At 38.9% G+C, this 27872-nt stretch overlaps 1 long non-coding RNA gene across 1 annotated transcript; it reads right to left on the bottom strand.

Annotated features, from left to right (window-relative positions):
- Window positions 1-232: 232 nt before the first annotated feature.
- Window positions 233-25967, bottom strand: LOC119879313. The gene is made up of 3 exons (XR_005387456.1): window positions 25638-25967; window positions 8997-9167; window positions 233-854 (listed from the first exon to the last, which is right to left on the bottom strand). It is a non-coding gene; the product is annotated as an uncharacterized LOC119879313 (long non-coding RNA).
- Between the last annotated feature and the right edge of the window lie 1905 nt (window positions 25968-27872).

Raw genomic sequence — 27872 nt, 5'->3', positions numbered from 1 at the left:
TGAATGTCTCTTCCACTTCTAGTTTCCTTGGCACAAGAATATGGCCCTGGGAAGTCTATGCCTCACCATCCAGCTTCTCTTGTAGCCTTCTGAGCTCATAAAATGCAAAATCTACATTGTATTTATCCTTCTATTCCTTCAAGCACTTGGTTCAATGCTTAAGGTTGTGCAGATTCCCCAAAACAATGAATCTGGGCACGTAGTAAAGAGTATCTAAGGATGTGCAGGTCTCCTTAAAATAAAAATACAATACACATCTAAGTTTTAAAAATGCCAGAGCCCAGGACATCATACACCAAATGATCTAACATTTTGTGGTCATGGTTGTTGTTTGTTCACTGACTTTTCAAAGAAGGGAACAAAGAAAAGAATACAGGAAGATTAGACTCAAGTGGCATAAAAATACCAAACGCTGAGTGGCTAATTCCTAGTAGTAGTGAGATGAAATGAAATATAAAACACCTTACTTTTACGTTGTACCTACCTCACAAATTAAGTCCTCACTGTTGTTGCACAGGTTAGGCCTATTTCTCTTAGTGACTCCCAGCCTGCTTTAATGAGTCCGAGCTCACGATGCCCAGCTGATGTTTCATCTGCTGTTTTGCTCAAACTTCCAAAAATGTGCAATTCCTTTGCTGCGGGCATCCTTTGCTCCTTAATTTTCAATCTAATTTAGGCAAACAGTTGGGGTCAGATGTAAAATAAATGTGATGAATGCAGGATGGATGCAAACTCCAAAATCTAGGAGTCCTTACTTGGAAGGTATTTTCTTTGCTCTTATTCAAAGAGAGAGAAGACATCATTCTGCAGCCTTAAGTTCATTAGGCAGACTCTCAGCTTCCATGTCCATGATTCTAGAAAAAAAGTGAAAACAAAACAATTGAGATTTAAAATAAAACTGCTGAAGAAGTAGGTGTTTGAGATACACTTTCATACTTACAAAATCAAAATATTTTTGTTAAAATCTATACAAAAGGTATTTTTATATTCTGTGCTTTCAGAAGTTAGGCTAGATTTTTATTTATGAAACTTATTTCTAATAAAATCAGGTCAAGTTACAAGTGATTAGTGTAAATGTCACATAAAATGGAAACATTTCATAGGAAAAGAGTACCTTTAGTAACTGGAGGTTTTTGTTTGTGAACAAATTTCAAAAAGGGCATATTTCATTTAGTGTTTTAAATGTTTCTTTATACTATGTTACAGTAGCAGGATAAAGAACATTAGTACGGAAGGAATGTTATAGATGGCTTATCCAATCTCTTCACTTCATGGGAGAAGAAAAAAAAGTTAATGTAATGTGGGTTTATTGTGCAAATTGTGTTGTGTGTCTCAGATCTGAATCATCAAACTGTATTACATGTATGAAAATGTGGTCACGGAGTTATGTTTCTGTAAGTTTAGTTATGCACAAATAAACTCTTGGCATCTTCTGGTTCAACATTGTGGGTGGAGAACAATCAGAAGTCTTTCCTCCTTCCCAGACACCCATTTAAAAACAACAGCCTCCAAGAAGGAACACAGAATTGGTAAGAAAATTAGAAGAAGTTCATCTCTGAACAAGAAACCCCAACAAGACTCTTCATGTAAGAAACTGAGCAGTGCAACCCATCTTCCAGAACACGTGTTTGATTATATAATGATAATCAGACTCAGAGGACAAGAAGTAGAGGCCAGAGAGTAGAAGGAGCTGGGTTATGAAGGCTGGCTAGCAGGGAGATTTCCTAGGCAGTTTGTCACGCTGCCTCCCTCATGCCTGCACAAAACAAGCACTCAAGGGCTCCCTAAGTTTCCAAGTTGAAAGAGTGCCAGGAGAAAATGAATAACCAGGCTGAGTTCTGGTATCCCAGGGTAAGGACTATCCTTATTTTATCATTCAGGAACTTTGTAATATGAAATCCAACCCTCAAAAGCTCAATCCAACAAAACCTTCTACGTCCACAAATTGCTCATCTGGACTGAATACCTGGATGGCTTTCATGTTCACTGGGGAAAGCAATGGCAAAATGAACATCATAAAACCACAGGGGAAGAAAGTCTCACCAACCACTTTGTACAATCAACCTCATTGTCTGAAAACCCCAGGTCACTACTCAGGAAAAAGTTAGGCAGAAGGTAAGGTAAAAAACAAAACAAACGCTCTGTACATTAAAGATAAAGCTGATCTCAAAGGGAACAGATGATTTAGGAAAGATAATCTCACACACACACACACACACACACACACACACACACACACAGACCTAGCCCTCAACGGTATTCAGATCGTCTTGCATCTATTAACAAAAATTACATTTATGTGAAAAGGAAATCATGATAAACCCAGAAAGAGTACTTGCAAAATAAAAATATAAGGATGGAAATAATTCATTGGAAGAATGGAAGACTAAGTAAGGAAATTCCTAGAACATACAGCTACAAGATAAATAGATACAATTTGAGATATAAGTGATTTTGTTGCTCAATCAAAACCTTAGATCACACCAGTAAGGCTTATAAAGAAAGAAAACAAACAGGAATACATTATTTTTAAAACTATAAAGTCAGAAACACATGGTTTTAGGTCAAAAGTGCTATAAATGAATAACTCAAATCCTTGTGAAATTTCAAAATGCCAAGAATGAGATAAACTTCACAGACAGTAGAATATATAATCAGGGTAGATTATCTACAAGTGAATGAGATTAAGATTGGCCTTAGACATTTCACATATGAGTGTGGTTATATAAAATAAAGAGTATTATAAAGAACATATAAAATATCCCAGAGTTCTTAGGAAAAGTGATACAAACCCAGTCAAACTATTAATCAAGCCTGAAGGAGCAAAGCATAAACATTTCTGGCTTCATAAAATTTATGTCCTACACAGTCTCCTTGATGACATAACTTGAAGATATATTTCAGGAAAATATGAAAAAGAGAATGTCTGGGTTCCAAGAAGTGCTTGAAGTAACCCAGGAGGGAGGAATAAGTAGAAGGGAGGGAGGGAAAGAAGGAAGCAAGCAAACAACATCTGAGAAGCTATCCTGGAGGCAAAGAGTCCAAATTAGGAGTAAAAATTTATGCATCTTTAGGAAAACAACAACAATAGCAAAAAACTAAATGAGAAATGGAATGGATTCCATCAGAGTTGTAAGTAATATGACTAAAAACAAATAAGTAATGAAGTATATGGTTTATAAGGCGTGTGCTTATTCTTACAAGACACAGCGTTGTAAGAGCCCTGGACATTCCAGAAGATGGCCCACTGCCAACAAGAAACGTACATCAGGATGACTGTAAGTTTCCCATCTGAAGTGGACTACAGGGTCGGATGCGCTTGAGGAAGAGCAGAAAGGCATCCGTGCAGGAGACGTGCTCCCACCCGCCGCTGTGAGTGATGCTGGGCACGCTCCCTGAGCCCCCGCAAGAAAGCACCCCATGTACTCTGAGGTGTAGGCAGTGTTCACGCGGCCACGGCAGTGGCAACAGCACAGCTAAGGGAGGGCACGCTGCCTGAGGTGCTCACACTACTTCCAGGAGCCCGTGAAAATGTGCTGATTTCCTTAGTATCAGAAGAAAAACAACAACAACACATATTTAGGGTCAAATGAAATGTTTTGCTTTTCCCTTCTCACATCTGCACATGAATGAATACATGGCCGAGTACATACCTTTATAGGGCTGACTGTAGGGTGTCTCCCTAAATGAGGACAGGTACCACCCAGGTGCAGCTGTGGGTCTAGGTTTTATGGACCTGTCATCTGGGGGTACACTGTCAATGTCCGATTCACAGCTTCCTCCTGGTTCTGTTTCTGCATGTTAATTTACTTTCATCAGCACTGGGTACATTCATTAAAACTAGCTCAAGGCAAGAGACAGGATCCTCCTTTTACTATTTGATTTCAGACATATTATTAAACTGTTTTCGGCTTTTGAGTATTTATACATTCCTGGATTATTACAAAGCAGAAGGATGGTTTCCTAATGTTACCAAAATTTCCCATCATCACAGCTCCAAACCACATATTGGCCACTTCATAAGAAACAAAAATCAACCCGTTGACATTGTGAGTTCAAGCCAATGCTGGGCCTTCTGTGATTCCACAGCCATGTTTTATTAATTTAAAGTGGGGGTGCCTGAAACATTTTCTGCAGACTATAACGTGGGTCGCTCCTCAGGGAAAATGCTCATCTAGAATGCTCTAGGAGTGTTCTGACTCGACACTGCAATGGACAAAGATATTTCTAAAACATGATGAAAAGTAACTATTTCGACCAGATAGCTCAAACAGGTCTTGCTAATCGAAGAGAAATGAAAGAAGAACAGAAGGACGGAACCTCAGCCTACTTATGACTCAAGACAGTTGTTTTGGCTCCCGATGCACATTCAAATCAACTTTAAAAAATGAGCTCTGAAAAACAGAGGGGCATTTCTCATAAGCTTCCTACCCTGTCACCCTGAGTTAGAAGCCACACTAGCATTTTTACAAACAGTCTCTTGTTGACCTTAATGGGCAACAGGACACAGAAAAAAATGACTTGAAGCCACAAAGCTAGTGACACTGTACACATGGGACATATTATCCAAAAAATTAAAATGTGCTGGCCACGACCACCATACCTAGAACACTAGTACTGACCTGTGCCTTCCTTATGCCTTTAGCAGAAGTCTGTCCCAAATGTTCAACGTCTTCCTTAACATGCCCCATGTTCCACAAATGTCACAGATATTACTAAATCCATCTCTAAAATCAATCCTTGAAATTGACTCGTAATCATATAATAGCCATGTCGGGCCTATTACAAATTGTAAGGTTGGATCTCACCAAGGACATAGTAAAGCTGAAATGAGACACACAAATTAATGTTAAGACTGAATTGTATTATAGGGATTTAAAAATATCTCATTCGGTTTAAAAAACTCCTGAAAACTAATTCCCTTCTGAACTCGTTTTCCAAATCAACTGGCCATGCTCCTCAATCAATACAGTTTAAACAAGCACCACAATCAGTACAGTTGATTTCCAAATACATGGCCCTGTAAAAATATGGTTGAATCCAACTTTTTCCCAATTTTACTGTGTATCTCCTCCAAAGAGTTAATTATTTCTGAATTTTAGAATACTGTTCTCCATGTAAAATCACCTTTATACTGCTGCATTTTATAGAAGTTCCAGTGTGTGTTGCTAATTTCATCGAGTGACTCCCTATCTCTTTCATCATTGCATAGTTTCAGATTATCTGGATTTTCAAACATGTGATTAGCTCCTGACTCCAGTCTTCTACGTACAGTTTACATACAATTACGGCAAGCATTCCATATTACTTGGAAAGATCAAGGGAGTCTTTCTTGCTTATGTTTCCATTTCCTCCTCCCTCCTTCACACTGGAATATACTGGTAAAAAATTTATTTTGTAGAATCTACTTAATTATCTTAAGTTAGTGACAGATTTAATGGTAATGCATCCTGGTCATATCATCTTATCTGAGGATCTCCAGAGTTGATCCTTCTGAAATTTACCAGTCTTAATTCTATTAATCTTAAATGTCTGAAATACACTGTACAAAGAAAGACTGATGGATACAGAGATCATAAGGTTTGGTAACGTTGTTCATAATATCCAAGTTATAAATCTTCCTTTGAAATTTCTGTGGCATTTTATTTCTCTTCACTTAGTTTCCAATTTGTATTTAATTCTTTTAAAGGATGACAGTAATATGTATCCACCCAAAAGGCATTGCCAAAAAGAAAAATGACTGTTTTCATGAGCATCTTGAGGCAGAATATTTTTTTCTTATTACAAGTTAACACCATAAAAATTTGGTGTTACTTGTACACATTTAAGTAGAGGGGAGAATATGTAATTATTCATCTGATTACTGACTTGAGTTTTCTGCTTTATATTACTACAAAGTACTGAAGTCTGTATCTTTGCAAAACAAAATGACTCCGTGAAAAGGGCACATTGCATTAGATATATTAAAATACAAAATAGTCTCGGTGGACCATGAAAAGGATTACAAATTACACTTTTAAAAGGAAAATCAGTACCTATTTGTGTTACACTGCATTCTGTATGTATCTCTGAATATATAAACATATTTTTTCCTTATATTCCCACGGGAAAATGAATCGAGTTTACAGCAACAAAGAAAACTAATTACAATGCTTACCATTATATTTCCTGCACATAAGACATTATTTGACTCACGAGTGGTTAACATGAAAGCCATTCTCATACTGTTCTAGAAGCACCATGGATGGCTGTGACCACACAGTATAAAACTATAAGCCCATGTGTTCAAAGCCTGTGCATATAGAAAAGATAGGAGAAAGTGTTAACAGATTCTAAAAATGTCAAGGTCATGGATGACTTCCTGAATCTGCTCTTTTTCTGTTTTTCATTATCATGTGTGACTTTTTTTTTTTTAATGTTTTTTCAAAAGCATTAGGTTGAGGAGTGGAGGAGATGAAGAGGCAGGCCACAGGGGATTTCTAGGACAGTGAATCTATTTGTGTGACAATATGATAGTAGATACGTGTTATTACATGTTTGTCCAAACCCACTGCATGTACAACCCCAATCATGAACCTTATGGTACACTGGGGATGCTGGGTGATCATGATGGGCCAATGTTCATCTTTAGTAAAAAATGTACTATTCTGGAAAGTGATGCCGATAATGGGGAAGACTATGTGTGAGGGAGCAGGTGCTCTATGAGAAACCTCTGTACCTCCCTCCCAATTTTGTTATAAACCTAAAACTGCCCTAAAAATTTTTTTTGAAATCACCAGGAATGGTGGCTCTGAGTTCAAAGAGCATACAGTCCCATGTAGTACATCAGCATTATCTACTACTCTTCTAACTTCTGAGAGTGGTTCGCAAAACTGAGCTGTGGGACACCTGGGTGGCTCAGTGGTTGCGCATCTGCCTTCAGCTCAGGTCATGATCCTGGGGTCCTAGGATCAAGTCCCGCATCGGGCTCCCCACAGGGAGTCTGCTTCTCCCTCTGTCTGTGTCTCTGCCTCTCTGTGTCTCTCATGAATAAATAAATACAATCTTTAAAGAAAACAAAAAAAATGGGCAGCCTAGGTGGCTCAGGGGTTTATTGCCACCTTCGGCCCAGGGTGTGATCCTGGAGACCTGGGATCGAGTCCTACATCAGGCTCCCTGCATGGAACCTGCTTCTCCCTCTGCCTGTATCTCTACCTCTCTGTGTCTCTCATGAATAAATAAATAAAATCTTAAAAAAAAAAACCCACAAAACTGAGGCACAGTTCTTAAAACAGCCATTATGCACGGCTGCTCTCAGTCTCTCAGAAAGGAGGGAGGACACTGACCCCGCTACCAACATTACAGTATCTCCAGCTTCTGCAAATGCAAGGGGAGAATCTGCAAATATCTCTGCAGATGCTCTGGGCTTTCAAGGCTCCTTTTTTTCTGGGTTCTACATATCTGGGATCCACTATTGTATATTCACATGTTTAGAGAAATGTTATGTCAGCTGAGGATTCTCATGGGACATTTAAGTGCGATAAACATTCATTACAGTATTTTCTGGCATTTTAATCAATTAATGGGATGGATGATGTCTTTATCCATTATTTTTTATATAACATAATAACTGCTTTATTCATTTACAAAGGACAAAAACAGAAAATTAGAGAGAGATAAAAATCAGAGCAAATAAAGTTGTAAGTTTAGGCCCAATACATAAACCAAATGTGTTAAAAAGTGAAGTACCGCAGGCAGATGATAAGAAGGAAAATATCATAATTCTCTGGAAAAGGATATTCTAAGACCCATGAAGAAAACAGTAAATATCATTAATTGAGCCCATACCATATTTTAGTACTGGATGGAATATTTCATTTGTAAACCATCCCAATAACATTCCTGTTAGATACATGTGTCTATACTCATTTCCTCACAAGAAAACTCAAGTTCAAAAATCTCAGTACTTGCGAGGTCCCACGACTATACAGGGAGCAGATGGAACTCGCCCAAAAGCCTCCTTACCTATTGGCCCTTATGCCTTTATCACAATGTTCTTAATTGTTCTTGAAATATTAAGCCAAATAACCTCCTCCCAAACATTTACCAAAAGGGAACTGTCTTAACAAATCAAAAGTTATATCCCGGGAAATACACATAGCAGTAAAAATTGTGAAATGCCCACAGAAGAGATTAGCAGACAAGGTTTTGGTATTCTGATCAAAAGACCATCTTTAACTCACAATTTATAATTCTGAAGCACATTTGGTATTATGGAAAATGATGCTGATCAAGAAAGCAGACTGTAACATTTCATGAAGAATATAATTTCTAACACAGACAACCTAACTCCAGGGTGGCATTTTAAAATCATTTAATAATTGTTGTGGTTTTAAACAAATATTTTATTTATTTATTCATGAGAGACACATAGAGAGAGGCAAAGACACATGCAGAGGGAGAAGCAGGGTCCCTGCAGGGAACATGATGCAAGACTCCATTCCAGGACCCCAGGATCACGACCTGAGCCATGGGCAGATGCTCAACCACTGAGCCACCCAGGTGTCCTCAAAATTTTTGTGTTTTAAGCAGATTAGAATTCTGATGTTTTGGGATGCCTGGGTGGCTCAGCGGTTGAGCATCTGCCTTTGGCTCAGAGCGTAATCCCAGAGTCCCGGGATTGAGTCTCGGGATCCAGTCCCACATCGGGCTCCCTGCAGGGAGCTTGCTTCTCCCTCTGCCTGTGACTCTGCCTGTGTGTGTGTGTGTGTGTATGTGTGTGTGTCTCACAAATAAATAAATAAAATCTAAAAAAAAAAAAAGAATTCTGATGTTTTAAAATTTAAATACCCTATAGCTTTTGAAAAATAGTAGCACTGAAAAATAGTAGTGCGAGTGGGTGTAGTTTGAACTTAATGAAAATCTTTAAGGAATCTAATTAAGATGTGATTAACAAAACAGATCCATTAAGCCTGCAGTTTTATAACGGAAGAAAAAACATAAGGGCTTTAATATACCTTTGGTCATTTAACACCTGCAGGAAGCATGAACCACCTTCTGCCATAACCCTGTGTTTTGGGACTGTTGCTGCAACCTCTCTGTATGAGTTTCCTTATCTGAAAAAGGGTGGGATTGGAGATCATCTCTTCACTCGCCTTCAGTGGTCATATTCTACAAGTGTATAAATCCTAGGAAGAAAACATAAAACAAGAAGCACAGTCATTGGCATGGCACTACATAGTATTAAGAGAATAGCTTTGGAGTTGTTAGTTGAGACAATCCAAAATACTGAACCTGCAAATAGCTCTGGATAAATTACATACCCCTGTACAGATTTCTAAGAGGTCTTATGAAGGTTAACAGTCTGTGATAGACAGGCAGGTTAAACCGGTCACGTTTAGGACTACATTTTCAGCCAAATACTGGCGTGTTCACATCATAGCTTCCTTCTGAGGGGACTGTCTCTGACATTTTTGAGCTCCTAGGCACACACAAAAGGGATGGGGCTCCTCATGGTTCGTGCTGGTGGACTGGCCCATGTGGTAAGAGTGATGAAAGACTCAGAAGGATCACAGCGCTGGAAAGACCACTGCACCTTGTCTGCCTGTCTCCCCCCACGCCCTAATATTCTACGTCCAATACCTCACCCACAACTCAAGGTCACTGCTCTCACATGACCCACATAAGCCCATCTTCAGAATTTAGTCAGATAATTCCTGTTGTCTAACTGATACGTAAAAGGCACGTCTTTACATTCTTTTCCACTTATTATCAGACAGACTGATTAGATCCATCCATTTTATGCATACTTTAAGGTATTCACTATTATGATCCATGGCATAGATCCAAAAATATAAGAGAATGTATTTTTCTATTTGTGGATATTTGGACAGTTTCTAATTTAGGGCTGGAAATAAAAATTCAAATGGAAAAATTCAACTTCCTGTGTATACATACTCCCTGATTTAACAGTACCAGCAAATGATGCCTCCAAAAGTTAGGCATGAAATGGAGGATGGGGTGCATTCATCCAGGATGATTTTTTTCAAGCCCTCTTTGCTATCCTGACCCCCTATTTTTGCCACTAGTAACAAATTCAAATGCTTTAAAAGAGGGGTAGTCCATTGCCTATGTTCAAGCTGCATATTAAGTATACAAATCCACTCCATGATGCTCAAACCAAGTTACACCACGTGTTTCTTTTAACTGCTCTATATGCAGCTTCATTCTCTTCTGAATACTTTAGATTCTTCGCATCTGTCACCATCACGACTTATATAGACACTTCAAAGACATCTGATACGATTTTATGTATCTGTAGACTGTGTGTAATGCTAAAATCACAGCTTCTCGGAGCATCACTGCAGCGGCCATGCACTGCTGAATTTACTGTTCCTTTCTGTTTCGGGAGAGAGCTAAGTCCTCTCCTCTTACCTGGCTAGGTCACATACAAACTGCACTATGCAGCATCTATACCTCAGAGCGAACACGAGCAGGTTCTACAGAATGGTCAAAACCAATCCGAACATCCTGATCATACTTCTGGACCTACATGAAAGAATGAACTTGACACATTTTTCCAAAGAAGCCAAGAATAAAAGTAATTTTGGAATTTGGGGTTTGTGTAGTGGCCTGGTTGTAAATTTCTTTTTAAGTGATTGAATTTCATCTTGTCTGAAAACTAAAATAACAGGAAATAACTGAGAGGCCAAGGAATGAATTTATAATACGATAACTTATATAAGCTTTACATAAATGCTGTAAAGAGCATAATTTGATTTTTTTTAAGTGTGTCCAATAATATTTGAAAACCAAATAGGTAGGTGGATAGCCTGGGTGGCTTGGCGGTTTAGTGTCGCCTTCAACCCGGGGCCTGATTCTGGAGACCTGGGATCGAGTCCCACGTCGGGCTCCCTGCATGGAGCCTGCTTCTACCTCTGCCTGTGTCTCTGTCTCTCTCTTTCTGTATCTCTCATGAATAAATAAATTAAATCTTAAAAAAAAAAAAAGAAAACCAAATAGGTATTATGGTTTAGCAGAATGAAACTGGGATAAATCTGTCTATGATAGTAGACATCATTAATTCAAAATCTGTCCCCCAATCTGCCTTCTTAGGAAAACTGATATACTGGATGTAAAATATTCCAACAAAGACCATCATTTCCAAAAATGTAAGATGATCACTACAGTCAATCTCTTTAATTCAGTTATTTATTATATTATCTTCATTTTACCTATACTCAGGGTACCATCAGGAAAATTTCCATATTCACTTTCTTTTAGCAAATATTCTCCAAGTACACAGTATAGTATATCTCTTCCTCTGAGCTAAGAAAAGTGTATATTACAGTGAGGACAGAGATGTATAAAGTTTTAGGTTTTTTTTTTTTTTTAATGAAAAATACCTATAAAGATTTCATCTCTTTTCAGGTTTTCAGACAAGCACATGCTTAAGGTATTTCTGTGCTAAGACTCTGCAATCTTTTCTATATCCCTAAAAGCCTCTAACTGAGTATCTTTATGCAACAATTTGAAGTCCACATCCATCGTCTTTGTAACTGAAGGGCATGGAGACTTTTTATCTTTGCTATCACATTCACTTCTCTTATTTTCCAACTTTAGAGCCTGTTTTCTTCATGTGGGTTTCAGCTGACTTATCTACAAAGAATTTACTCTCTAAGTTATCAATCATTTCACTGCTTGAACGGTCTCTTGAACTTTTCCAAATATCAGAACAATTCAAATCATGGTGTTGGATTAATACCGACTCTCTTGTTGTGGCCATTATGAACTTTAAATCCTTTAATTTGAAAAAAAATTACATGAATTCACATGAAGTTCACATCATTTATTTCCTGATGTATGTATGTCTGAAAACCCTACGGCAAGACTCTTTTTCAAATGCCAATTATTCATATCTTTGTCGACAGCTTTATTTTTTTAGCCACTCAGAATGATAGTTTTCTAGGACTTTGAAGGTCCTCATTCCTGAAGCTGTTCAAACACAGCTGGGTGCCCATGTAACAAGGATGTAATAGGAAGCACCAAACAGTGCTGTGAATCTAATCTAGAAAACTCCCAACTTCCCTTCCAATGCTCATATATCCTGAGGCTCTTTGAGTCAACAGATCGGTGTTTTTGCCTGATTTATATTCTGAATGCTCCTGAGGGAATTAAACTCGTCTTTTCTGGTGATCCAATAGATACAGAAATGAGACCTCAGGGAATGGCCCAACATGCTGATGAAATTTTACTGAGACAGAAATATAATCTGCATAATTAGTACATATCTATACAAGCATATTTATTTAAAGGGCTGATAATTCTTAACTGTATTAGTAGGCTTTTAGTAGGCTCTTTTAGTAGGCTCCACACCCAACTTGGGGCTTGAACTCATGACCCTGAGATCAAGAATTGCATATTCCACCAACTGAGCCAGCCAGGCACCCTTATTTTTGTTTGTTTTTAATTTTTACCTTTTTAAAAAGATTTTATTTATTTATTCACGAGAGACACAGAGATAGAGAGGCAGAGATACAGGCAGAGGGAGAAGCAGGCTCCATGCAGGGAGCCTGACGTGGGACTCGATCCTGGGTCTCCAGGATCACACCCTGGGCTGAAGGCAGTGCTAAACCACTGAGCCACCTGGGCTGCCCTTTGTTTTTTAATGATGATCCTGCTTAGACGGAAAATGTTAGATTTTTAAAAATTTTTTATTTATTTATGATAGTCACAGAGAGAGAGAGAGAGAGAGAGAGGCAGAGACACAGGCAGAGGGAGAAGCAGGCTCCATGCACTGAGAGCCCGACGTGGAATTCGATCCCGGGTCTCCCGGATCACGCCCTGGGCCAAAGGCAGGCGCTAAACCGCTGCGCCACCCAGGGATCCCAGATTTTTAAAAAATTAAGTGATTTCTATGTTCAATGTGGGGCTCAAACTCATGACCCCAAGATTGAGAATCACATGCTTTCCTAAGACAGGCACCCCAAATGCTGGATTTTTATTACTGCAAATGCAAAGGAGCCAGAGGCAAGTAGAATATGTTTACTGTCTACTTTTTGTTATTTCTTGCAATTTGTTACTGAAATAATTCAATGTTCTAAGGATTAACTTTGTTATTTCTTATGGAATAAATTGTAGCTGGCCAGGGCACTGGAAGATGAGAACATATCAATAGTCAGTACTTTGGCTTCAGAAGATGTTAAGAAAATTTATGGTTCCCACATTCCAGAATTTTCTTCCAGAAACAACTAAAAGCGATGTTTAAAACTAACTGATTTCAATAATTAAATATAAAAGTTGGATGGTTAGGATATTTAATACATTTATAACATGCATTTGATAGTGGGTGATTCTATAGTGCAGGTTTCATGTTTTTTCTTTACAAAATCCACGTAAAGGTTGTAGGCAAGTGTAGGGATGCCTGGGTGGCTCAGGGGTTGAGCATCTCCCTTCAGCTCAGGGCGTGATCGTGGAGTCCTGGGATCGAGTTCCACATCAGGCTCCCTGCAGGGAGCCTGCTTCTCCCTCTGCCTGTGTGTGTCTCTGCCTCTCTCTGTGTGTCTCTCATGAATAAATAAAATAAAAAAAAAAGGTTCCAGGCAAGTCTAGAAACAAAGTTTATTCCTATAATCAATGAAAGTTGTTGAGTACCAATTTGGTGTTATGCAGTGGGGATGCAAAGACTTGAAAAAAGGAGGAGTATGCTAGACCTATATGCACATCACTGCAATCTACCAGCCATCTACCCAGGTCTATTTGCCTGCCTACCTACCTACCTACCCGGCTACCTCACTACATATGTAACAAGAGAATTACAAAGGCACAGAGGGAGGTCCCTTCTCTTTAGGGGAAGTCAGGTTAGGCTTCCTGGTCCTTAGTCAGGTTAGTGAAAAGTAGGCTTTTCCTGCAAAGGTACTTATGAACAGATATTATAGCGCCTGCAGTTAATATTATGTAATGTGGTTGTGATCATAGTCAACAAGGTATTGATTTTGCACTGCTATGTCACAATCTAGCCTAACACTTGGTATTTTATTAAAACAATTTTTTATTATCTCTCAGGATAGAGTGTGTCAGCTGGGCTCAACCAGCAGTTCTTCCTCACTGTGATATTGGCTGAAGCCACAGATATCTGAAAGAGCTTGACTGGACTGGAATATTTAAAACGGTTTAGTCATATTCCTGGCAGCCTGTCAGGGATCCTTAAAAGGCTGTCTCAGATACTCTTCCCGAGTCTCAAGGTCTCCCAGTTGTCTTGTCAGCAGGGAAGCTGGAGTTCTTACTCAGTGGCTCAGCGACTGTGGTATCACAAGGGTAAATCTTCCACACCCACCTGGGACTCAGGCATGGAGGAGCACAGCATCATGTGACCAACAGGGTCAAGGAGACAGCCCAAGGAGGAGGGGGCTATACAAGGGCACGCACACAAGATGTGGTTCAATGGGAGTTGTGTTTGGAGACTTGTAACCAGCCTCTGATACCTGGTTTCCAAAACATTCACTTCTTTTCCATGATGCCGAAGTCTCATCTCATTCTAGCATCAGGATCAGGCTTAAATTAGAAGACTGTGTCTCCTAAATCATCTCCAGGTGCGGATGGGTTTACTTGGACGTAGCTCCTCTTGCTCTAAAGACGTGTGAACCAAAGAGATGACTGACTGGCCTCTTAGATCCAAACCTACAACCTCAACACAGAGGCCATCTTAGACTCAATGGCTACTTCTAAGTGTATGTAGGCTGTGCTAGAACAATGGCCTCATGTGGTCCACTGTTCTAGTCAGCTGAGAGGTTCTACCAGGTCCTATCTTAACCATTGCAGACATCTTAACATTGGCCTTACTATATCACTTTTGCTTTGATCTTTACCCTGAGGTCATATCCTTCTGCTACTGTGCTGGATTTGATCTTTTCCCCGGGATTTTAACTTCTCTGCATCCATTCGTCTTACTGTAGTGCCTTAAACATGCAGCCAGGAGGGACTAGATGATGTTTGAAGCAATTTGCATGAAGATGTCTTGTTGCAGTGCACCAACCTATTAGGTATATTTCCTATCTTCCAAAAATACAATTTTAACAATACTTGTGAATGCACAGCACACTCACATTTCTTCCCAGCATCTTAAAGCAGTTTCCTTGACACTTTTACAGCCTCCTTACATTTTCCTAGACCCTTGGTTTACTGTTGCATCTTGACCGGTTTGCCACGCATGGCCCTGGACAGAGACTTGAGTTTTTACTGATATGTCACAAACAAATGCTTCTCAACATCATTTTCCTTGTTTTTTTCTAAGGAATGTGGTGTAAACACTAAGTTGTCCCTAGCCCCTGGATTTGAAGAGGGTTGGTCTGTACTCTTCTGGGGACATGGGACATGCCATTCATAGGGTGGCCCAACATGGCTGTTTTGCCTTTTCTGTAGGGGATGGATTTACCCCAGGTAGATGCTACTCTCAGGCATCTGGTTGTTCTCTGCATTCAGCTTCACACCCTGAAGGCTTTTTACTCCCATCACAGAATCTGCTTGGTTCTCCTTCTGGCCAAGCTCAATGGCACCACTCGAGCCACTTCCACACACCTCACTGAAAATGGACAAGTGAGTGAGAACTGGAAGCTGGCCTTAGCTTTCGGTCTTCAAGGATGGGGAAGAAGATGCCCTGTAGGCTCTCTGGGTGGCCCAGCTCACTCCACAGATCTTGAACTATTTGATTTCTTTTTAATCTTCCTCTCTTCTATGTTCCCAAGATTTAGACAAGCAAGGAAAAGAAAATAAAGTCGTGTTCCTGTTCCATTTTCTCATCATACTGTGTACTCTACCTGCCTTCTCATGTCTTCAATGGCACATGGATCTTCAGAAAGGGACTTTTTTCCTTGGAAAGTTTCTTCCACTCCACCCTGGGCCAAATTCTTTGTCTATCCTAATGGCACTCTGACAAGTTGAGGGTAATTATGGATCATTTAACAGGTTCAGATTTACCAACCTCTCCTTATAGAGATTGAAAGGAGAGAGGAATGAGAAGCTACATGGAAAGGCACCAAGCTAAGCTTTGCAGACACTTGGAAACGTCAGGTTACATAGCATGCTGGTCATAAATCCTCTCCTTTGTTTGAATGCTGCTGGTGTTAGAGACTAGGCTGGTTAGTGTTTGGTTTGTGTGTTTTCAGATTTTACTCTTGCTTATCTATCCCTCTTTTCCATTACAATTTATCTGTTGCAAAACCTGGGTTGTTTGAATCATAGTGTTTTCCAGAGTCTGAGTATTACTTATTGCCTACTGATGTGCTTAAACAAGTTGTTCCATTCTCTGCGTTCCCTGATAATCATCAGCTGAATTCAGGGGCTTAATCAAAATCAGATTTAATCCATTTGGCAAGACCATAGTTGGAATTGAATTTTTCATCAGGACATAAATATTTTCTGGCTTTGCTCTCTTTTATGCTATTAGCACTGAGTGTTCAATACCTACATCCATTAATTCATCGAGGACAAAAAATGGTGATGTTCTAGTCTGATCAATTTACTTATTCATTTATTTAACTGCAGTTACTGTAATTCTCAGCTAACATTCTGTTGCTTATATAGGAAGAGAAGATGCCTATTAGATTTTCAATGTAATCAATTGGCTAACTCTCATCTTCACAATGTGACCAACTGGTCTTATTCTTAAATGTCTTTATAAATTCATGGATTAAAGTGTATTTGGTGGGTTTTAATCCATTACAAGCTTTATCCTCTGTGAAGCTCAAACTGGCTCAGCTTTGGCCAGTGTGAGTTCTATCAAGTTGGCCACTGAGTCTTTTTGACATAACCCTACTAGATTCTGGTATATTTTTTTCCTATGATTTTTCATGATGCTCTAGTCTCATCTTCTGCATCTCCTGCCCCAGGACAAGAATCAGCCATTTCTCCAAGAAATCCAAGCTTCTGAAAACAGGAAATGATACATGAAAACCAAAGTCTGGGTCCTAGGAATGTCATTGCCACTGAATTAGTTTTTGTTTCTAAGAATTTTCAACATACTTGAAAAGTATATATGAAACTTGAGAGTTCATACTCATATTTCCAATGCAAATTTAGAAATGCAAGGTTCTTAATCTCTTCCATATCACATCTTTGTTCCACATTAAGAATCTTCACACTCATCTCCCCTCCGGTAACCCTCAGTTTATTCTCTAGAGTTAAGAGTCCGTCTCTTGGTTGGCCCCTCTCTTTTTTTTCTCTTTGCTTATTTTTTGTTTCTTAAATTCTACATATGAGTGAAATCATATGGTATTTGTCTTTCTCTGACTTATTTCACTTAGCATTACACCCTGTAGCTCCATCTACGTTGTTGCAAATGGTAAGATTTCATTTCTTTTCATGGATAAGCAATATTCCATTGTGTATATATACCACATCTTTTTCTTAAAGTTTATTTTTTTAAGTTATCTGTACCCCCCCCAAAAGTTATCTGTACCCCCTACACAGAGCTCAAATTCCAAATCCCAAGATCAAGAGTCACATGCTCTCTCAACTGAGCCAGCCAGGCACTCCATACCACATTTTCTTTATCCATTTCTCAACTGATAGATACTTGGTCTGCTTCCATATCTTGGTTATTGTAAATAATGCTACTGTAAACACGGGGTGCATATATCCCTCTGAATTAGTATTCTTCTATTCTTTGGGTAGATATCTAGAAGTACCATTGCAGGATCATATGGTAGTTCTATTTTTAACTTTAAAAAAAGATTTATTTATTTGAGAGAAAGAGGGAGAGAGTGCTTGAGCATGAGTTGGTGGGGGGGGGGGGAGAGGGAGAAAGCCTCCAAGTAGACTCCCCACTGAGTGTGGAGCCTGACATGAGGCTTGATCTTACAACCCATAAGATTACTATCTGAGCCAAAACCAAGTGTCAGATACTCAACTGACTAAGCCACCCAGGCATCCCTATTTTTAACTTTTTGAGGAACCTCCATACTGTTTTCCAGAGTGGCTGCTGCAGTTAGCATTCATATCAACAGTGCAAGAGGGTTCCCCCTTGTCTGCATCTTCACCAACACCTGTCGTTTCCTGTGTTGCTGATTTTAGCCATTCTGACAGGTGTGAGGTGATATATCATTGTCATTTTGATTTTTATTTCCCTGATGATCAGTGAGATCAAGCATCTTTTTATGTGTCTCATGGCCATCTGTATGTCTTCTTTGAAAAAGTGTCTATTCACGTCTTCTGTGCATTTTTTAAACTGGATTATTTGTGGTTTGGGCATTGGGTTTTATAAATTCTTTATAGATTTTGGACACTAAATCTTTATCAGATATGTCATTGGCAAATATATTCTCCCATTACATAGGCTGCCTTTCAGTTTTGATTATTTCCTTCACTGTGCAGAAGCTTTTTAAAAAATTTTTTAAACTTTTTTCAGAAGTTTTTTTTTTTTTTAATGAAATCCCAATAGTTTATTTTTGCTTTTGTTTGCCTTATCTCAGGAGACATATATAGAAAAATGCTACTACAGCTGATGTCAGAGAAATGAATGCCTGTGCTCTCTTCTATGATCTATATGGTTCTGGATCTCACATTTAGGTCTTTAATCTATTTTGAGTTTGTTTTTGTTTTCTTTTCTCTTAATGACTCCAATGGGATGTCTCAGCAACAAGACATATTTGGTTGAATTTATTTTTATTACTCTCACTTCTATTTTGCCTGGAACTTTAATCTGAAATAACTGTTGGATTGTATGAAATTATTTTTTGATACTTATTAAAACAGTAAAGTTATTTTTTCAATTAACTTAATGCCACAAATTACATTAATAGATTTCCTAATATTGAATCATGCCAGTATTCCTAAAATAGATATTGTTTCATCATGGGGTATTACTTCTTAATATACTGCTAGCTTAAATGTTCACTTAAAGAGTTTGCATTAATATTTATGTAATTGATATGACCCATATATATGCCTATAATTCTCTTATTTTCTGATCTCTGTCGTATTTTAATGTCTCAGTTAATCTACCTTTATAATATCTAATCTATATAATGTGTTCCTTCTTTTTTTCTGGTCTTGGTCAGTTTCAGTAACATAGGGATTAATTTTTCTTTTAAAGCTGAATAGCATTGAAATGTCACTGTCTTTATATCATGGGCTAAGATCACCTATGAAATAACCTTTATTTGTCACTTTGTAGGTGAGTAGAGAGAGTGAGGGCATCTTTGACACCTTTTTTTTCAATATAGACCTTGACTATCAGTCTGTTTCTTAAAATTCCACCAAGAAAAAGATCATCCTCACAAACATTCTACTGTTTTCCATATATATAACCATTTTAAAAAATATTTTTTAAATATTTTCATTTATTTATTCATGAAAGACACACACAGAGAGAGAGGCAGAGACACAGGCAGAGGGAGTAAAGGGCTCCATGCAAGGAGCACAATGTGGGACTCAAACCTGGGACTCTAGGATCTCACCTGGGCCAAAGGCAGGTGCTCAACCACTGAGCCACTCAGGCATCCCTATATGCCGTTTTTATATTCTTACTTATCCATTACATTTTATTCTCTCTTTCTCCTTCAATCCTTCTTTTTCTCTCTTCTCTCTTTTCTTCACTTAGACTAGTATATGCAGTATTTTCTCTATAGGCCTGTGGTGTGCACCAGGCCTTCAGAAGTTAGACCCTACAAGTAACTATCAGTTGTTTCTAGACCACAAGGCCGGTTCTAAGACAGTAAATGTAAATCTTGTCTCCATCTGCAACCTTCTACTAATCCTTGGCTTATCTTAAATTGCTCCAAGAAACTCACAGGAACCAATATGAAACATTCATTAAAGCTAATATGGCCATCTCATCATGGAATAAGACAGTAAGAAACAAGCTCTCAAACCCAATGATGAGAACCAAGAAAAACAAACACTGAGCCCTCTGCAGAACGAAGGCTGTTGCAGTAAGCATTTTTTGTTTGTTGTCTGACGGATTTATTGAGACCTGACTCTGCTCTCAGAGCTCCCACACACATGGATTTGGAGTGGGTGCCAAGATGCCACCAAGCCAGCACCAGACAGTGTCCAGTCATCCACCCACATTCCAAATACAGCCCTGGATCATGAGAGTACCCAGCACAGGGACAGGTAGTGACATTATTCCTTGGGTCCATTTGCTCTTCCTCTTTCCTCTGTACCTAAATAAGTAAGTCTCTGCAACGAGTAGATTCTTAAAATACTTTATCCAGCTCACATAAAGGTCTTGAGAAGGCTAGATTTGTGTAAACTGGTCCTATTTCTGATTAGATATCCTTCCTACATCTTTGGAACTAGACTCAGGACTTGTTCTCTGGTGAGATGCTTCCAGCTTGGGCCACGTGAAGCCATACTGAGCCAAATCAAATACTGTGATCACAGGGAAACTTCATAACCTCCAAGCTCTCAAAATTAGGCCAAAATGTTTCTCACCTAAAGTGACTTTAGTTCCAGAACAGGTGGACAGTGGATAAGCCTTCGGAGTCATCTGAATCCATCCCCATAATCTCCCACTCCCTGCTTCCTGTTTTGGCTTCATGTGTTCTGTTCGCCATGCCTGTGACCTTATCTCTTAAGAGCACTAGGGTCAAATGGAACAACGATAGTATGGGCAGATTTAAGTTGTATACATTGCCAGTTTGTTCCAAGAAACTACACAGTATTTATTCGTATATCTCACCTATTTTCCTATCTTCCAACTATTCTTTTTGTTGTTAGCTATATTAATTTCTCCTTTCTTCTATTTTTAGGGTTGCCTAGTTAAATTATTGTAAGGCTTGTTTGAAATGGAAATATTAGATACTTTGAATTTTCTTCTAAGAACATTCTGAACTGGACTGTCTGCCTGTAATGGGCGGAGGCGGCTCACATTGATTTATTACTTCTCAGGAATTCAGGGAGCCTGGTGTTCAATGCTGTCATTATTAAAAATTATATAAAACAAAATAATACATTATATAAAACAAAAGTGTATTAAAACCATAGTAATACTTGCCCAAACCTACAATTCTCTTATTGTCTTATTTTTTCATTACATATTATCTCTGCCTTTGAGGTTATTGATGTCGAAGGCAGTTATGTTAGATAGTGGTGGCTCCCGCTGACCTCTCTTCATTTCTGTGTGCAGTGACTACACTGGTAGCTTGGAATTGGCCATGGTGGGAGTATTTATACCACGGAAGTCAGCAAGGGCTACAAACTGGGACTTAAACTGATTATTTTGTTGATTTTCTCTGGGCTTAAGAAAATGTTGCAGAAAATTATAATAGTGCAGATTAACTATAAAACAGTGTTGACTCTAAAGCCATTACACTGCGAACAGTATGCACGTGTGCACGTACATGTGTGCACACACACCTCCAAACACACATAGGGAGGAATTATCTCCCAGTATTCAAGGACTATTGCCTACTCAATTCGGCAAAGACATTACTCAGTTAATGATGCACAAGTTCTGATGTTCTCACTGTTTTATCTCTGTCTTACTTATTAATATAACCAGCTACACAAATAATACTCATGCTGAATTTATACTAGGGGAACCAGTTGTTAAATGCTTCTCAGCTAACCACTGATCATCTCCAATGCATTTTTGTTTCATAGTTTGCCCACTAGCATTAGTTTCTAAATAATCTGTAATTATATTTTAAATGTCCTCTTTAACTCTTATTATTTAAAGAGTGCTGTTTTCAAAAGAACATGCCACTTCAGACTTTATTATATTTTTTATTAGGTTCTAATTTTTTGTTCCCTATGTCATAAAATCTGATATCTTTTACTACCCCTTTTGATTTTGGAGGGTGGTGTTTCACTGTGGCCAAACATAAAGCCAAATTTTACAAATGTTTTGTGGGTCTTAAAACAGAAGGCATGGTCTACCTAACTTGGCAGTGGATACATACATATTAAATAAATAGATATATATGTTGAATCCTGACAATTACTTTACTTGGTTCTTCCATAAACTTTTCCAATATTGTTTATGTGATCTCTGAGATCTGAGCAGTCACCGTGAGGAGCCTCCCTTTCTCCTTGTATGTATTTCCAATAGTTTTTACCCATGATGATTAAGTACATTCATAGCTAGGGACACCTGGGTGGCTCAGTTTGTTAAGGGTCTGACTCTGGATCTCAGTTCAGGTCTTAATCCCGGGTTATGAGTTTTAAGCCTTGTCCTGGGCTCCATGCTGGGCATGGAGGAAAGAAAGAAAGAAAAGAAAGGAAAGAAGAAGGAAAAGAAAAGATGAAAAGAAAAGAAAAGAAAGAAAAGAAAAGAAAAGAAAGAAAAGAAAAGAAAAGAAAGAAAAAAGAAAAGAAAAAAGAAAAGAAAGAGGAAGGAAGAAGGAAGGAAGGAAGGAAGGAAGGAAGGAAAGAAAGAAAGAAAAGAGAGAGAGAGGGAGAGAGAGGGAGGAAGAAAGAAAGAGAAAGAAAGAAAGCACCCACATTCATAGCTGTTGATACTTTTTCTAGTAGTGTTCACTGCTTTGGCTTTTATCTATATTTTTCTTTATTCCCCTTAATATTAACTTTTCCTCCCTAATATACATTGCATCCTTTTTCAATAAAAATGTTTGGATCAAATTGTTTCAAGTATGTCTCTGGGAGACAATTTATCACTTGATTTTAGTGTCTTTTTATATTCGTAGAGATCCTATTCACATTTACTGTCAAGATTAAACTGTCATTTTGTATGTTGTGTTACGTGAAGTTTGGTATCTCTCTGTGCCTTTCTATTTGTGTTTCTTTCGTAATATGGGAAACATGCAGTGAGTTTCTTAGCAGCGTAAATTTAGGACAGTTCTCTGGCTCTCTGAAAGGGGTCAGGCACATTGTTTTCTCAAGTGTAGGACGGCCTGATCACATCTACCCAACGGAGTTGCGGGAGGCTGAGTTCTGTATCTCTCTCTCTATCTGACCTCCAGTCAGTCTCTCAAGCACATATGGAGTGTGGATAGGTCGGATCTCACTAATGTCATTACCTCATTCTTCTCCTTGTGGAATGAGTGACATTTCCTACCCTATTGTGGGCATGTCACTCCCACATAAGACAAGCCCTGCCATGGTAATAGAAGGAAGGTCAAGGGAATGCTGGCCAAGCCAGTCATTTAGTGGAGCTGAGCTTTCTTTTCTCCAGCAGAGCCTCCTCTTCTGCTATTGTCCCCAGAAAAGACAATTGTTGATGATTTTATGGCTGCTAAAAAGTATCTCATCATAGATGTCATACAAAAGTCAAATGTCTTATAAGGATTAAATCATATCTGATATATTTCCATGTTTTTACCTCCAGAATAACCTGTTTTACTTGGGGCCTCATCACCACAATGCAATAACCCATATGGATTGTATTAAACAACCAGGCTGCATCAAGAGTGCAGACTGAGTTTCAATGCACGTGCAATATATTTCCAATTTGCTGCTTGCTACCTTCGTAAACATCTATTAGAGTTAAGATTGTTTCCTTAAAAACTAAGGAACTTGATCTAAAACTGAGTTAAATTCAATCTAAGCTTTTAAATGATAGAAATAAATCATTGAAAAAGAAGAAAATGCTTATATATGGTAAGCAAATACTATTATCTTTCCCTTTTTTATTCTAAACATACATATTTTTTTCCTCCTTTGTGAGATAGAGATGTACATATATGCGTGTGTACATGGGATTACATGTAGGCATACTTATGTACCTAATCTATTCTGAGACCTTAGTGAGTGGGCAACTTTACAAGTTCCTGGGAACCCAAAAAGCTATCCTCAGGTTACATAGAGTAGCAGAAAACCAAACACACAAAGACAACCCCGCCAACATACCAAGCATAGTATGAGTAGTCAGGACAGGATAGACTATGATATTGTAACCAACAAGCTCCCGTTTCAGTGACTCAGTGAAACCAAGACATATCTATTGCTCCCTTCATGTGCACGCAGCACTCACCCAGTTAACACATTGGCCTCCGATCGTTCCCAAAGCAGACGAAACAAGAGCTAAAGCATTCTGTGGGATGTTGTCCCAGAGCAGTCTAGGAAGTGGCTTCCACCCATTCTTCCCATTCCATTTGTCAGGACTTTGGTATATCTCAAGCCTAACTGCAAAGGGAGGATGGAGAGTCGTGTGCTGGAATCAGAACCGCTGTGGTGGACAGAGCCATTAGCATCTTTCAGGACACAGGTGGTGGCCTAGGCCATGGTAGAAGTAAGGGTAGGCCTCTCTACAAAGGTGGGCCATTGCAGAATGGGGAGGATGGCTGAGCCGAATGCTAACATTATTACGGATGTTCAAAAATCAAATACACAAGAAAAGACGAATTTCCATAATATATGACATAGTATACACACACACACACACACACACACACACACACACACACACACACACATTCTCCTGAAGCTCTGAAAAAGATGGAAGCTTCCCTCTGAGGTCAGCAAGTTGTGTTCCAATCACCAAGATCTAACAGATACAGGAGTAAGTAGTTGAGCTAAACTGAAACAATCGTATTCTTTCTTCTTCTGATGAGACATGCATGGAGGCACACCAAGGGCAAAGACATCAGAGCTATATTTTCTTTCTAATACACTCTTATGTAATTTTTTGTCATTATTACCTAGGGCTATTTAATGATTTGGGTTTTTATTTAAGAAACAAATGAATACAGGGCTGGCGTGGGTAGCTAAGCTAGTTGAGCATCTGACTCTTGATTTCGGCTCAGGTCATGATCTCAGGGTCGTGATACTGAGCCTCGTGTTGGGCTCTGCACTGGGTGTGGAGCCTGCTTAAGATTCTCTCTCTCCCTCTCCTCCTGCTCCTTTACCCCTTGCTCCTGCATGCTCTTTTTCTTTCTCTAAAACAACAACCATAACAACAACAAAACAAGTGAATCCATTAACACTTGATGAAACTGGATTTTTAAAAAACATTTTACATGTGACAACCAAATATATAATTTGAACCTAAAACTATAGTCACAATCCCTTGATGTTGGTCATTCTCAGAAAAATAAATTCAGTCTTGATAAAGTAAGATAATGAGATGGTAAAATGTCCAAGATTTAAAATGTAAAAAACTATACAGACAGTAAAAAGAGAAGTGGTCGCCAGGGATTAGGGGACGGCAGGAAGGGATGAACAGATGGTTTACAGGGGTTTTGGGCATAGAAATTATGCTAGTGTATGTTACTATAATGGTACATATATGACATATGTTTGGTAAAACCCATAAAACTGAACAACTAAAAAAGTGAACCCTTATATAAACTAGGGAGTTTAGTTAACAAAGATGTATTAACATTTGTTCATTGATTATAACAAACAGACCACACTAATATGTCAGCAACAGAGGACACTGACTGGAGAAGGAAAGCAGAGGATATACGAACTCCGTACTTTCTGCTCAAGTTTTCAGTAAACCTAAAACTGCTAAGAAATCAAGTCTATTAATAATTTTTAAAACAATTCCATCCATAGAACACAGAAAGTGAAATGTTTCTAATGGTAGAAAATTTAAGTCGTGCCTTAATCAGTAAGTTGCTGAGGGAATTAATGGCACAGTATGTTGCAGTATGTAATATACAATTTTGCCCTGAACAATCAGAAACTTCAAAAAAGTAGTTTTCCGAAGCATGAACACAAAGCGGGTGTTATACATGGTTTGCAGAAAAACCTACCTGAAGTGCTCCTAAGATGATTTAGAAGGGCTTCCTGTCCTCACTTGCTGCCTAGATTCCTCCTCATGCTTCAATTCTTTTGTGTAAAGAAGGCATCGTCCATAACCCAGTCTTGATCTGCAAAGAGCACATGAATTGCAAATAACTTAGACTTAATAAATTTATTAGAGGGCTTTGTTCTATGGCAGGGGAAAAATCAAGCCACTGTGACCTCAATTTGAGGGCCACACAAAGCATGGGCGGCACAATCCCCAACTCTGCTCTCGTGGCGAATCCCTGCATTTGATAGGGAGTGCTCACAATAGTCTGTATGGAGATGCGTTTACTTCCCACCCCCCATCCCAAGCCTGAGAACATTGCGGAGCTGGCGGAGCGGTCTCTAAGGCTGGTGTGCCAGCCCCGAGCATCCTAATTCCACCCTCGGCGGCTGATAACTGAGCAGCCTGGGCTCCAGCTCCCATGCTTTCCAAGAGGCACCAAAATGCTCCTTCAAGCCCATTAACTTTGAATGTGGTCCCCACCAACAAGGCTGCCCATTGTTAACCACAGCTGAATTCCGTGAAATGCTGGTTTTGAATGTTTTGAGTAAAAATTCTTCCCAAGCTGTGAAAAGTTGGCAAGAGTCTGATTAATGGGACTGGAACTGAAACAATGCACCGTGTGGCTAAGTAATCGGGGAAGCTTGGAAAATGAAGAAGAACTTGAAATACAAGACGTTAGCCAAGGCCAATGACGCCAACCAAACCAAACAAAATAATGTTATCATCTGGGAAAAGAAATACACAGATTGGTTGCAAAGTGCTCTGGGCTGATTTAAAGATCAAACAGCCGTGTCCTCATAGAAGAACCAAAAAAATAAAACAAAAAACAAAAAATAAAACAAAACAAATGAAACAAACAAAACAAAACCCCAAAAAACTAAACAAAACAAAAACTCCAAAAAATAGTCATCATTCTGAGAATGTGAGCAGTTGGATTACTGGTTCATCATAATTAGGAACAGGATTCTTGGTTCTACCTGAGTGAAGCCTGCAGCAGCTGTGTGTACACCTCCTCCAAAAGGCATATTTCCTAAAGGGATTTAGGGGATTTGCCTTAGCCTTTTCAGAGTGGCCCCAATCTGTTCTGTCCTTTGTGTTATATCTCTGAGACTCCTGGAATCTTTTCCAATCATTTATCGTCAAAGCTCTCCAAAACCTATTCTCAACTGAACTCTCTACCTCTGATGTCATTGGGAAAAAGGAAGCCACCAGCCTAGGACTCATGTGCCTATTTTAAGAATCTAATGTAATAGATACAGAAAATTTTCTGTATCCAGACTCTATTCTACATCCAAGAAATATTTCTTGATTCTAGAAAATAGGTACCAGGACAAGGTGGCTCTCAAAACTTCTCCCCATCACATGCCCTCTCTGCGTCTCTGAGTCACTTTTAGCATCCCCAAGCCCCAGGAGTCAACAGTAGTTCCTGCCTTATGGGCTTGTTCTGACAACTGAACTCTCTACCATACGTGAGATGCTTAACACAGAGATACGTGACACTGTGCATTCCTCCATAAGCTCTCTATAGAAGTCAACTCTAATGAGCACTGCTGATATTAACACTGTCATATAAGAAAGTAAGAGGAGTGCAGCAGTCATTTCCTCATTTGTGTCTTTCACCCATTAATACCCCATACCCATACACATTAAAAACCATGGATATCCCCGGAAATATTCTCTCACTTTCTCCACCTGATACAATATACCCATAAAGTCATGATAACTAAATACCACACATAGCATAGTCACTACTTACTGGATGTCTGTTGTGAATCATGGGTTACACATTTAAAAAAATCATTCCTGAAAAATGAAAATATAAATGCAATGTAACTCATCCATCCAGTAAATATTTATTGAGCCCTCCACATATTATCTTGGTGATCTGCTAGTGATCAAAACCAATTAATTTGTTCTTAGTGAGAACTGATTTTAGTGTGAAGAGAGAAAAATGTCTATGGTATGTCAAGGGGTTGATAATTTATATGAAGAACAGATCAGGGGAAGAGCTAGAGGCTGCTGGGAGTGTCAAGGCATAACGACCTTGTGTGGTCAGGGAGAAAACGTGGAAGGAGGAGGGGCATGGGGTCAGGTATAAATCAGCACTCGCTTTTTCTCTATATGTTTTCAGAATGCTTGACTTGACGCATGCAGCATTATGCTCTGATCAAAACTAATAGAGGGACAAAAGAAA

The sequence above is a fragment of the Canis lupus genome, unplaced genomic scaffold, assembly GCF_011100685.1.
Source record: "Canis lupus familiaris isolate Mischka breed German Shepherd unplaced genomic scaffold, alternate assembly UU_Cfam_GSD_1.0 chrUn_S608H770, whole genome shotgun sequence".
NCBI lineage: Eukaryota > Metazoa > Chordata > Mammalia > Carnivora > Canidae > Canis > Canis lupus.
This window is presented reverse-complemented; position numbering and strand designations above follow the sequence as displayed.